The following is a 14,605-nucleotide window of genomic DNA, read 5'->3' on the forward strand; positions in this document are numbered from 1 at the left end:
TGATTTTAAAGACTCGGCCAAAGATTTCACAGGATTGCCGACCACAGCTCATCAGGATTTGACTGGAGCAAGCTGCAGCTGTGTAGACGCTCAGCCTGACTCCCAGCCCCCACTCACTGGTGCCAGATGCACTCAGCTGAGAGTGCTCACACCTTAACTCACTGCACAGTGATTTTCATTGCATAGATGAGCTCAACAACCCCTTCCTGGAACTCTGGAGACCAAAAGCACATGATCTGGGGCGGCCCTGATTGATGATGTACTTGTCAGAACTTTCTAGAAAATCCTGAGTAATACACTAATTTTCAACAGGTCCAATTGCTTATGTGAAGTCCATTAGGTTTCTCCAAATTCCTGGTGTAGGGAAACTGATTTCCATGTTCATGTCTACCTTGAGACCTGAGTTAGATCAGCAGGACCCACCTCTCTGTGCCTGCACAGCCTCTGAGATCATGTGCTTGTGTACTTAGCGTTCTAGTAGAAAGAGACAATCAGAGAAGACACCTGACGTTTGCTGCTGGTCTCTGTGCACACACAGGCATGTGCATTCGTGCATATAGGCACTTTTATATGTACAGCACATGATTTCCAGGCCAGCCTAAGCTAAAGAATGAGACTTTGTTTCAAAAAAGGAGTTAAAGTGTCATGCTGATTGTATTCATGCTGAGTATATTACTAACTAGAAATCAGAATGAATTTTCATTCTAAAATTACCTTCTCCTGTGCATCCACAGGTAGAACTTATGTCCAGGACCTTTGGTAACTCTGCTACTTTGTCCTTTAAGACAATAATTCAAGGAACCCCACACTACGATAGAGTGCACGCAGACATACACCATGGACATATGCATGCATACATACTTAGACATACACACATACAAAATGGATACACAGCCACAGTTTTTAAACTATCCTGTCTACTGCTTCAGACTGATAATAGATTTGAGGACTGCAGACCCCACCACTGGCTTTTCTGCCACAGACCTTGAGGTGAGAATGTGAAGCAATCAGCAAAACCAAACCAGAGGTCTCCTTGTGCTATAATTGCCTACTTTTCTTCTTTCTTTCTTCCTTTCTTTCTTCCTTTCTTTCTTTCTTTTTCTTTTTTCTTTTCTTTATTTGAGTTTGAGACAGGGTCTCACTCTCTAGCCCTGACTGACTAGAATGGATCTTGATATATAGTCCAGGCCCCCAACTTAATGACTGTCTACCTCTGCCTCCCAAGTGCTGAGATGAAAAACGTGTGCCACAATGCCTGGCTTTGACCTTTCTGTTTGCATGTTTGCTGAGTCAAAGGATGGCCCTGGCTTCTTTCTCTGAGTGACTGATTTAGATGTTCAAATGCAGAGCTGTTTTAACTCCTTATAACAGACATGAGGCTTTGCTACCCTAGAAACCTAAACAATGGATATTATCCATTCATGATGGAGATCTGATTATTTTTACAATGTGTTATTGTTTAAGATGTGTGTGTGTGTGTGTGTGTGTGTGTGTGTGTGTGTGTGTGTGTGACTGAATGAGAGAGGATATCATCCTATGATCCAGCAGGCTGGCCTAGAATTCACTGAGGAGTTTATGTTGGCCTCCAACATGAAGTCTCTTCCTGCAGAAGCCAGGAGAGGGCATTTGACCTCCTTTTACTGAGGTTACAGACAGTTGTGAGCACCATGTGGGTACTGAAAACCAAAACTAGATCCTCTGGAAAAGCCGCCAGTACTCTTAATCACAGAGCCATCTCTTCATCCCCTAACAGATACTCCTTTTCCTTGTATTTAAGCCAGTATTTGAATAATAGCCATCTGGAGAAGGGACCATCAGGTGACCAGTAGAGAGATGAGCTGAAAAACATTCCCTGAGGCTCTGATATTCACTGAACAGTGTGATGAAGATGGTTGTTGCAGTAGCTTCCTGAGGTCCATCAACAAGTGAGTGTAAATGAGATGGGGTAGGTGGGAAAAACACTCTCTGTCCCAGGTTTAGACATCATTGCTTATCTAACATTGGCAGGGCCCTGTTCTCTGCAGAGGCACTAGAAGACAATCCACCCCTTGTCACTGCCAGTTCCCAGCAGCTGCCCTGGCATCCCTGGACTTGAGAAGCATCACTCCATTCACTGTCCCTGCCACCAGTCATGATCTCATCCAGGTATACACCCTTCTCTGCTTTGTTGTCTCACTATGTAGCTCTGGTGACCTAAGCTCACTATGTAGACAAGGCTGGACAGGAACTCCCAGGGATCCACCTGCCTCTGCCTGCTGCTGAGTGCTGGGAATAAAGATGCGTACCATCATGCTAAAGTGACTTTTACTTTATATTGTTTGGTTTTGAGATATGGCTTCTCTGTGTAGCCCTGGCTGTCATGGAACTCACTCTGTAGGCCAGGCTGACCCCCACCTCAGAAATCTGCATGCTTCTACCTCCAGAGTACTGAGATGAAAGACAAATACTGGCACCATCACCCAGCTGGGATGTCTTTCTTTTTTCAAGTCGCCTCTAAATGTAGTCAGAGTACATCTGGGTAAACTAAGATAAGCTCCTTATTTGAGACTGATAATCCAGTGACAACCTTGATTTTTTTTTAATTATGTAATGAGAGTGTGTGTTTGTGAACTTAAGCACAGGTACACACAAAGGTCAAGGTGTCAGATCTTCCTGGTGCTAGAGTTGCAGGCAGTTGTGAGCTGTCCCAGGAGGTTATGGGAACAGAACCTGAGTCTTCTGTAGAAGCCGTATGTGCTCTTAATTGTTGAGCCATTTCCGTAGTTCCACCTAGTCATTTATTTTATCATATTAAATGACATTCACACCTTTGTCAATTAAGGCAATACACTTTCCAGAGATTGGGACATTTTTTAGAACAGGCCACCATGACTAGCCACTGCAGTTATTGAATAAAGACAGATTTGCATGTTCACAGTGGTTGGAAATGCTATAATACCATCTTAACAACATTAATGAAGGACAGAGCAATAGTACACCCAGGTTCTTAACCAGTGTCTACTGCAAACAGTGGAGACCTTGCAGGGTATGGCAAGATGTCTGTAGCTCTTAATAACAGGCTTCAGTGAATCACCAAGGTGGTTTGAGAAACTTGCCATCACAATCCCATCACAATCTTCAACTTCCAGTAAGACATTTGGCTACTGTGAGGTTCCATAAAGAGACAGCAAAGGCTCAAGTCACCCTTACAGAGAAGGAGGAAGAAGGAGGAAGGAGAAGCTCAGATCCTGTAGCCCAGGCAGTGGTCAGAATACAGGAGGCTCTGAGGATGACTGTGACCGGGAACACCATCCGACTGCAACCACATTAGACCTTGTCCTGCCTAGATTTATGTCAACTTGACACAAGCTAGAGTCATCTGAGAGAAGGGAATCTGGATGGAGAAAATGTCTCTAAGTGATCAGACTGTAAGCAATCCTGTAGGGTGCTTCCTTAATTAGTGATTGATGTGTGAGGGCCCAGCCCACTGTGGGTCATGACATAAGGCAAATAGAAATATTAGCACCACCCACACACCTATGGTCACTTGATCTTCGACAAGGGAGCTAAAACCATCCAGTGGAAGAAAGACAGCATTTTCAACAATTGGTGCTGGCACAACTGGTTGTTATCGTGTAGAAGAATGCGAATTGATCCATACTTATCTCCTTGTACTAAGGTCAAATCTAAGTGGATCAAGGAACTTCACATAAAACCAGAGACACTGAAACTTATAGAGGAGAAAGTGGGGAAAAGCCTTGAAGATATGGGCACAGGGGAAAAATTCCTGAACAGAACAGCAATAGCTTGTGCTGTAAGATCGAGAATTGACAAATGGGACCTAATGAAACTCCAAAGTTTCTGCAAGGCAAAAGACACCGTCAATAAGACAAAAAGACCACCAACAGATTGGGAAAGTATCTTTACCTATCCTAAATCAGATAGGGGACTAATATTCAACATATATAAAGAACTCAAGAAGGTGGACTTCAGAAAATCAAATAACCCCATTAAAAAATGGGGCTCAGAACTGAACAAAGAATTCTCACCTGAGGAATACCGAATGGCAGAGAAGCACCTGAAAAAATGTTCAACATCCTTAATCATCAGGGAAATTCAAATCAAAACAACCCTGAGATTCCACCTCACACCAGTCAGAATGGCTAAGATCAAAAATTCAGGTGACAGCAGATGCTGGCGTGGATGTGGAGAAAGAGGAACACTCCTCCATTGTTGGTGGGATTGCAGGCTTGTACAACCACTCTGGAAATCAGTCTGGCGGTTCCTCAGAAAACTGGATATAGTACTACCGGAGGATCCAGCAATACCTCTCCTGGGCATATATCCAGAAGATGCCCCAACTGGTAAGAAGGACACATGCTCCACTATGTTCATAGCAGCCTTATTTATAATAGCCAGAAGCTGGAAGGAACCCAGATGCCCCTCAACAGAGGAATGGATACAGAAAATGTGGTACATCTACACAATGGAGTACTACTCAGCTATTAAAAAGAATGAATTTATGAAATTCCTAGGCAAATGGATGGACCTGGAGGGCATCATCCTGAGTGAGGTAACACATTCACAAAGGAACTCACACAATATGTACTCACTGATAAGTGGATATTAGCCCAAAACCTAGGATATCCAAGATATAAGATACAATTTCCTAAACACATGAAACTCAAGAAAAATGAAGACTGAAGTGTGGACACTATGCCCCTCCTTAGAAGTGGGAACAAAACACCCTTGGAAGGAGGTACAGAGACAAAGTTTGGAGCTGAGATAAAAAGATGGACCATGTAGAGACTGCCATATCCGGGGATCCATCCCATAATCAGCTTCCAAATGCTGACACCATTGCATACACTAGCAAGATTATGCTGAAAGGACCCTGATATAGCTGTCTCTTGTCAGAGTATGCCTGGGCCTAGCAAACATAGAAGTGGATGCTCACAGTCGGCTATTGGATGGATCACATGGTCCCCAATGAAGGAGCTAGAGAAAGTACCCAAGAAGCTAAAGGGATCTGCAACCCTATAGGTGGAACAACATTATGAACTAACCAGTACCCCGGAGCTCTTGACTCTAGCTGCATATGTATCAAAAGATGGCCTAGGCGGCCATCACTGGAAAGAGAGGCCCATTGGACACGCAAACTTTATATGCCCCAGTTCAGGGGAATACCAGGGCCAAAAAAGGGGAGTGGGTGGGTAGGGGAGTGGGGGTGGGTGGCTATGGGGGACTTTTGGTATAGCATTGGAAATGTAAATGAGCTAAATACCTAATAAAAAATGGAAAAAAATAGAAAAAAAAAAAAGAAATATTAGCACCGATGATTTAATTAAACCTAAGTGTTTGTATAGTCAAAAATAGGCAGGGAGTCAGGCACACACCATTAATTCAGCACTCTGGAGGCAGAGGCAGGTGCATCTCTGACTTTGAGGCCAGCCTGGACTACAGCCAGTGCTCTTGACAGCCGAGTCATCTCTCCAGCCCTGGCCAGACTTTCAATTTTTCTGCAAGCTCCACTGTAGGAAAGTCTTCCTGGCATCGAGGTCAGCTCTGCAATACCGAGAAGGGTGGAAAGCACCAGGAAGGGCAAATGATGCAACAACCTGAGCACCTACTATGCTCCCTCTCACACCAACCCACAAGTGTCTAGCAGCATTTCTGTGCAAGGCCATGGTTCCTGCCATATCAAGAATTGTCTTCAATCATCCTGGCTTTCACAATCCTGGTTTCTGACTGGCTCCCCATGCCCAGAGGCCAGGCCTGCTGGGTGATCCACTCCACACAGGGTTCTTGGAAGATGAGGAGAAGGGGAAGGGAAGAGAGCAGAAGCTATAAGTTCCACACTGGCCCCTCGTGATGTGGAAGGTGGTGATGGAAGGACAGAAACTGGGAGCCAGAGGACATGGGTCCTTGCTGGGACTCAGTGTCCCTATACCAAACTATAGAAGGAACCCTTCTACAATTAGGGCCTCTCTATTGTAAGCTGATTTCTTTTTCTTTTCTTTTCTTCTTTTTTTTAATGTGTTACAAACCTTTGTAAAGATAATTCATGCCATTTGTCCAAAAAAAGATAGGTTTTCAGGACTTATTATATTGTACCCAATAAATCTTTGAGTGTATAAGTTGAGTCTTCACTATATCACATGATGTATTCATGATGAAAAACATTGAGAGTCTTGCTACATATCTGTCTTCTAGTCTTCTATTTGACAATATTCTTTCTTTTTTTTTAGATTTTTTTTTACCTTTTTTTCACTTTTTTTTTTTTTTTTTTTTTTTTTTTTTTTTTTTTTTTTTTTTGGTTTTTCGAGACAGGGTTCCGAACACTCCTCCATTGTTGGTGGGATTGCAAGCTGGTACAACCACTCTGGAAATCAGTCTGGCGGTTCCTCAGAAAATTGGACATAGTACTACTGGAGGATCCCGCAATGCCTCTCCTGGGCATATATCTAGAAGATGTCCCAACCGGTAAGAAGGACACATGCTCCACTATATTCATAGCAGCCTTATTTATAATAGCCAGAAGCTGGAAAGAACCCAGATGCCCTTCAACAGAGGAATGTATACAGAAAATGTGGTACATTTACACAATGGAGTACTACTCAGCTATTAAAAAAATGAATTTATGAAATTCCTAGGCAAATGGATGGACCTGGAGGGCATCATCCTGAGTGAGGTAACACAATCACAAAGGAACTCTCACAATATGTACTCACTGATAAGTGGATATTAGCCCAGAAACTTAGGATACCCAAGATATAAGATACAATTTGCTAAACGCATGAAATTCAAGAAGAACGAAGACCAAAGTGTGGATACTTTGCCCCTTCTTAGAAATGAGAACAAAACACCCATGGAAGGAGTTACAGAGACAAAATTTGGAGCTGTGACGAAAGGATGGACCATCTAAAGTCTGCCATATCCAGGGATCCATCCCATAATCAGCTTCCAAACGCTGACACTATTGCATACACTAGCAAGATTTTGCTGAAAGGACCCAGATATAGCTGTCTCTTGTGAGACTATGCCGGGGCCTAGCAAACACAGAAGTGGATGATCACAGTCAGCTATTGGATGGATCACACGGCCCCCAATGGAGGAGCTAGAGAAATTACCCAAGGAGTTAAAGGGAACTGCAACCCTATAGGTGGAACAACAATATGAACTAACCAGTACCCCGGAGCTCTTGTCTCTAGCTGCATATGTATCAAAAGATGGCCTAGTCGGCCATCACTGCAAAGAGAGGCCCATTGGACTTACAAACTTTATATGCCCCAGTACAGGGGAACCCCAGGGCCAAAAAGGGGGAGTGGGTGGGTAGGGGATTGGGGGGTGGGTATGGGGGACTTTTGGGATAGCATTGAAAATGTAAACAAGGAAAATACCTAATAAAAAAATAAATTAAAAAAAAAAAAAGAAGTGTTACTCTTTTTCCACATCCTCACCAGCATCCGCTGTCACCTGAGGTTTTGATCTTAGCCATCCTGTCTGGTGTAAGGTGGAATCTCAGGGTTGTTTTGACTTGCATTTCCCGGGTGATTAAGGTTTTTTTCAGGTGCTTCTCAGCCATTCAGTATTCCTCAGTTGAGAATTCTTTGTTTAGCTCTGTAACCCTTTTTTTTTTTTTTTTTTTTTTTTTTTTGGTTTTTCGAGACAGGGTTTCTCTGTGTAGCCCTGGCTGTCCTGGAACTCACTTTGTAAACCAGGCTGGCCTCAAACTCAGAAATCTGCCTGCCTCTGCCTCCCGAGTGCTGGGATTAAAGGCATGCACCACCACGCCCGGCTAGAATCCAATTTCTTGAGTTCTTTATATATACTGGATATTAGTCTCCTATCAGATTTAGGATTGGTAAGGATCTTTTCCCAATCTGTTGGTAACCTTTTTGTCTCATTGACAGTGTCCTTTGCCTTACATAAGCTTTACAATTTTATGAGGACCCATTTGTTGATTCTTGATCTTGCAGCACACGCCATTGCTGTTCTGTTCAGGAATTTTTCCCCTGTGACCATATCTTCAAGGTTTTTCCCCACTTACTCTTCTAAAAGTTTCAGTGTCTCTGGTTTTATGTGGAGTTCCTTGACCCATTTAAACTTGAGTCTTGATAAGGAGATAACAAAGGATCAATTCACATTTTTCTACATGATAGCCAACAGTTAAGCCAGCACCATTTGTTGAAAATGCTGTCTTTTTTCCACTGGATGGTTTTAGCTCCTTTCTCAAAGATCAAGTGACCATAGGTGTGTGCGTTCATTTCTGGATCCTCAATTCTATTCCATTGACCTACCTGTCTGTCACTATACCAGTACCATGCAGTTTTTATCAAAATTGCTCTGTATCAGGGATGGTGATTCTACCAGAGGTTCTTTTATTATTGAGAATAGTTTTTGATATCCTAGCTTTTTGTTATTCCAGATGAATTTTCAAATTGCCCTTTGTAACTCTGTGAAGAATTGAGCTGGAATTTTGATGGGGATTACATGGAACCTGTAGATTGCCTTTGGCAAAATAACCATTTTTACTATATTAATCCTGCCAATCCATGAGCATCAGAGATCTTTCCATCTTCTGAGATCTTCAATTTCTTTCTTCAGAGACTTGAAGTTCTTATCATACAGATCTTTCACTTCCTTAGTTAGAGTCACACCAAGGTATTTTATATTATTTGTGACTATTGTGAAGGGTGTTGTTTCCCTAATTTCTTTCTCAGCCTGTTTATCCTTTATGTAGAGAAAAGCCACTGATTTGTTTGAGTTAATTTTATATCCAGCTACTTCACTGAAGCTGTTTATCAGGTTTAGGAGTTCTCTGGTGGAATTTTTAGAGTCACTTATATATACTAATATATCATCTGCAAATAGAGATATTTTGACTTCTTCCTTTCCAATTTCTATCCCCTTGATCCTTTTGTTGTCTAATTGCTATGGTTAGGAATTCAGCTACAATATTGAGTAGGTAGGGCAAAAGTGGGCAGCCTTGTCTGGTCCCTGATTTTAATAGTATTGCTTCAAGTTTCTCTCCATTTAGTTTAATGTTGGCTACTGGCTTGCTGTATATTCCTTTTATTATATATAGGTATGGACCTTGAATTCCTGATCTTCCCAAGTCTTTCATCATGAATGGGTGTTGGACTTTGTTAAATGCTTTCTCACATCTAATAAGATGATCATGTGATTTTGAGTTTGTTTATATAGTGGATTATGTTGATGGATTTTCATATATTAAAACATCCCGGCATCACTGTGATAAAGCCTACTTAATCATGATGGATGGTCGTTTTGATTTGTTCTTGGATTCAGTTTGCGAGAATTTTATTGAATATTTTTGCATCGATATTCATAAGGGAAATTGGTCTGAAGTTCTATTTCTTTGTTGGATCTTTGTATGGTTTAGGTATCAGAGTAATTGTGGTTTCATAGAATGAAATGGGTAGAGTACCTTCTGTTTCTATTTTGTGGAATAGTTTGAGGAGAATTGGAATTAGGTCTTCTTTGACGGTCTGATGGAATTCTGTACTAAAATCCTTTGGTCCGGGGCTTTTTTTGGTCGAGAGACTATTAATGACTGTTTCCATGTCTTTAGGAGATATACAACTATTTAGATCATTAATCTGACCCTGATTTACCTGGTATCTGTCTAGAAAATTGTCTATTTCATCCAGGTTTTCCAGTTTTGGTGAGTATAGCCTTTTGTAGTAGGATCTGATGATATATTTGACTTCCTCAGATTCTGTTATGTCTCCCTTTTCATTTCTGATTTTGTAGTTTTGGATATTGTCCCTGTGCCTACTAGTTAGTCTGGCTAAGGGTTTAGTTATCTTCGTGATTTTCTCAAAGATCCAGCTCCTGGTTTGGTTGATTCTTTATATAGTTCTTTTTATTTCCACTTGGCTGATTTCAGCCCTGAGTTTGATTATTTCCTACCATCTACTCCTCTTGGGTGTATTTGCTTCCTTCTGTTCTAGAGCTTTCAGGTGTGCTGTCAAACTGCTTGTATATGCTCTCTCCAGTTTCTGTTTGGAGGCACTCAGAGCTATGAGTTTTCCTCTTAGGACTGCTTTCATTGTGTCCCATAAGTTTGGGTATGTTGTAGCTTCATTTTCCTTGAACTCTAAAAAGTCTTTAATTTCTTTATTTCTTCCTTGAACCAAGTTATCATTGAGTAGAGTGTTGTTCAGCTTCCATGTGTATGTGGGCTTTCTATTATTTGTTATTGAAGATCAGCCTTAGTCCATGGTGATATGATAAGATGCATGGGATTATTTCAATATTTTTGTATCTGTTGAGGCCTGTTTTGTGACCAACTATACAGTCAATTTTGTAGAAGGTAGGTACCATGAGGTGCTGAGAAGAAGGTATATCTTTTGTTTTAGGATAAAATGTTCTGTTGATATCTGTTAAATCCATTTGGTTCATAACGTCTGTTAGTTTCACTGTGTCCCTGTTTAGTTTCTGTTTCCAGGATCTGTCCATAGATGAGACTGGGATGTTGAAGACTCTCACTATTATTGGGTGTGGTGCAATGTGTGTTTTGAGCTTTAATAAAGTTTCTCTAATGAATGTGGATGCCCTTGCATTTGGAGCATAGATGTTCAGAATTCAGAGTTCATTTTGGTAGATTTTACCTTTGATGAGTATGAAGTGCCCCTCCTTATCTTCTTTGATAACTTTGGGTTGGAAATTGATTTTACTCAATATTAGAACGGCTACTCAAGCTTGTTTCTTCAGACCATTGGCTTGGAAGATTGTTTTCCAGCCCTTTACTCTGAAGTAGTGTCTGTGTTTGTCCCTGAGGTGGGTTTCCTGTATGCAACAAAAAGTTGGGTCCAGATTATGTAGCCAGTGTGTTAGTCTATGTCTTTTTATTGGTGAATAGAGTCCATTGACATAAGGAGATATTAAGGAAAGTAGTTGTTGCTTCCTGTTATTTTTTTGTTGTTAGAGTTGGGATTCTGTTCTTGTGGCTATCTTCTTTTAGGATTGTTGAAGGATTACTTTCTTGCTTTTTCTAGGGCATAGATTCCCTCCTTGTGTTGGAGCTTTCCCTTTATTATGCTTTGAAGGGCTTGATTCATGGGGAGATAATTGTGTGAATTTGGTTTTGTCATGGAATACTTTGGTTTCTCCATCTATGGTAAATGAGAGTTTTGCTGGGTATAGTAACCTGTGCTGGCATTTGCATTCTCTTAGGGTCTGTATAACATCTGTCCAGGATCTTATGATTTTCATAGTTTCCGGTGAGAAGTCTGGTGTAATTCTAATAGGCCTGCCTTTATATGTTACTTGACCTTTTTCCCTTACTGCTTTTAACATTCTATTCTTATTTAGTGCATTGGTTATTCTGATTATTATGTGTTGGGAGGAATTTCTTTTCTGGTCCAGTCTATTTGAAGTTCTGTAGTCTTCTTGTATGTTTATGGGAATCTCTTTCTTTATGTTAAGGAAGTTTATTTAAAATGAATAAATAAATCTAAAAAAAAAAAAAAAAAACCAGTCTGGTCATGTTGTGTCTTGGCTATAACCTCAGTATTCAAGAGACCCAAGTCGGAGAACCCTGTGCTCATCAATAAATTGGGCTACATAATGAGCTCAATCTTAAATGAACACTCCTACCAAACCATCCTCAAAGTAAATCAAACCAACAAAACAAAACAAAAAACAAAATCCAGGTAAACCATCCAAGTGAAATAAGGTTCTGGGCTTGTTAGTCATGCAATGGGAGCTGCCCACCAGTAACCCTGCTGTTAGCCACAAGGCAAGGCAGGCACCTTCATGTGCCTTCAAATTTCCATTTGTGCTTCAGCAAAAACTACAAAAAAAAGTAAGCAGAAGTTTTTTTTTTTTTTTTGTCTCACTTTATGCCCTTTGAATGTGTATGTTCCTGGATCTTACCCAGGATTACAGAACCAAGTCTGCAGTCTGTGACTCCTGGAGTAGGACTTCAAATTGAGCATGCTCAAGAAGTGTCTGACCCTTAAGTGCCTTCCCATATGAATGAATATAGGATCCCAGAATAAATCCTCCCAATCCCTTTCTTTGATTAGGGCACTTCTCTTGCATGTCCTTTTGTTTTGTTTTGTACTTGCCAGGACATGGCCCAGCTGTGTTCATTCACACTGACTGATACTAGGTGACAGTTTGTCCCAGAAGGCAGGCAGCCACTAAGACACTGATGAATGGGTAGTGTATAGAGTGGGCACATGTTGGACAAAGTGGTGATCCATGCCCTGGATGGGAAAGGGGAAGATTTCTTCACACTGCTCAGAGTGATGTGGGTGGAGGCTAATGTTCAAGGTCAGCCTGACTGAGTTTGGGATCCCCAGGAGACACACCTTGGGGAATCCATTGAGATGGACTGTCTCCGCTTACACCAGTAAGTCCAAATAAACGATCCCTTAAGTTGATTTTATCAGATTCTTACTGTCATGGCAATGAGAAAAGTTACTAGCGTAGTATGTTTTATTTGTTCATTTTGGCATTTTTGGATAGGGTTTTGTCCTGGAACTCACTGCGCAGACCTGCCATGCTCCTACCTCTGCTTCCCATTCTGTTTTTGAGACAAACCGGCTACATAACTCTGGCTGTTCTAGAAACAGGCTATGTGGACCAGAATGGCCTTGAACTCAGATCCCCCTGCCACTACCTCCTGAATGCTGAAAAGTGTCACCACCATGCCCCCAGGTTAAAAATTATTTTTGTTTTATATATGAGTGTTTTTGCCTGCATGCACGTCTGTGCACTGCATGCATGCTGTACCCACACAATCCAGAACATGGCATTGGATTGGATCCTTTAAAACTGGAGGTTCCTTCCAGCATCAAAATTGTAAAACGTATGACTAGTTGTGTATTCATGGATCAAACACAGCATTTTGGGCATCCTATGGAAGATGTATATATATATATATATATCCTCAGTCGATTTCCAGAATTATCTATTTAATATTTTCAGATGGTTTGCCATGGGTAACTGAAATAACAGAAGGAAATCCTTGCCTAGGGAAAGAGGACTACAGCTCAGTCTTCAGTGTGTTGGTAGCAGATCCAGATTTGTCCCAAAATGTTTTTAACACAAGTCTATGGGTGGTGATTAAAGATGGCTTTTCCTGTGAATTTTTTACTGGATAGAATATATTAACCAAGTCTGGATCTTGGGGGATGGTTCATCGTGAGTAAAGTTTTGGCTGCTTGAAGTTTGAGTGTCTGAGTTCTGATCTCCAGTAGTGTTGGAACAGTCAGGTACAGGACGTTATGGCTGTAACCCCAATGCTGGAAGTCAGCCTAGTGGAAAGGGTCAACTCTAAGTTTAGTGAGATAATCTGTCTCAATAAAAGATGGTGGGCTAACAAACGCTCTGTCAGTTAAAGCTCTTCCCAGCAAACCTCGTGGCCTGAATTTGAGCTCTGCAACACATGGGTGCGAGGAGAGAACTTAGTCCTGCAAGTTGTCTTCCAACTTCTGCATGTGGATTGTAACCCCCCTTTCCCCCAAATAAGTGTAATAACTGATTTTTAAAATGTAGAGCAAAAGAGGGGAACATGAACACAGATCTCAGGCCTCCATGTGCACATTTACATGTAAGTGTACTCAGATTAATAACTTTAAATGACTTGATATTTTTTTTAATTTCATGAAAGATAAATGAAAGTAAAAATTGTATGTATATGTGGTTTGAAGTTTTTCAAAGCAAAACATATGTGTGTTCTGTCTAGATGTATGTATGTGCACCATGTGCAAGCCTTGTAACAGAGGACCAGAAGAGGATCTTGGATCTCTTACAACCAGAGTGACAGATGGGTACTAGGAAGTAAGGTGGGTCCTCTGTAGATCTGCAAATGCTGTTAGCCACTGTGCCATCTCCCCACTGCTCCCTAGGCTGCTTACAATGTCATCAAAGCAATGGAATCTGGATGAAGAGTCCTAATAAATGGTATGACTTTGATTAGTTCCCTACGATCAACAGTTTGCTCTATGAGTAACACTTTGAAGGCCCAGAATATTCTGGGAAACTGAGAAAGTGGGAGGTGGTCTCATCCCTCCTTTTATCACTCAGCTACAACTTCCTGATACCCATTAGTGTTGTTCACTTGTCTTATACTACCCTTACAGGGCTGGGGAAATTTTTAATTGCCACTGAAAGATGCCTACTGACAATGCTTCTGTGACTGAGGAAAAATGTGACTCGGGCCTTGGCTAGTGAGAACAGATCAGAAGTGGACTGAATTGCCTGCCATGTTAGTCTACATAGATGCGAAGATCACCCTATGTTGGAGTATGTGGGTACACACACGTGTACACATGTAGTAAGAGTGTGCAAGTGCTCACACTCATGCCATAACATGCATGTGGAGTTCAGAGACCAACTTGGGGAATTAAATCTCTTTCTGCTGCATGGGTTCCACAGAGTGAACAAGCCGGACATCGGACTTGCCTAAAGCTCCTTCACCTACTGAGCCCTATGATTTGGACAGCTTCTATATTTAAAATCTTGTTTCAAAGTTATCTTGTTAATAAAACCATCCTGAAATTAATATGTGATACCTCATATCATGCTAGGACCTGAAATGAAAGGAAGCCCAGTGCAAAGAGTGGGCTGTGCCACCACTTGAACATTC

Source organism: Mus musculus, chromosome 9, assembly GCF_000001635.26.
Source record: "Mus musculus strain C57BL/6J chromosome 9, GRCm38.p6 C57BL/6J".
NCBI classification, from domain to species: Eukaryota; Metazoa; Chordata; class Mammalia; order Rodentia; family Muridae; genus Mus; species Mus musculus.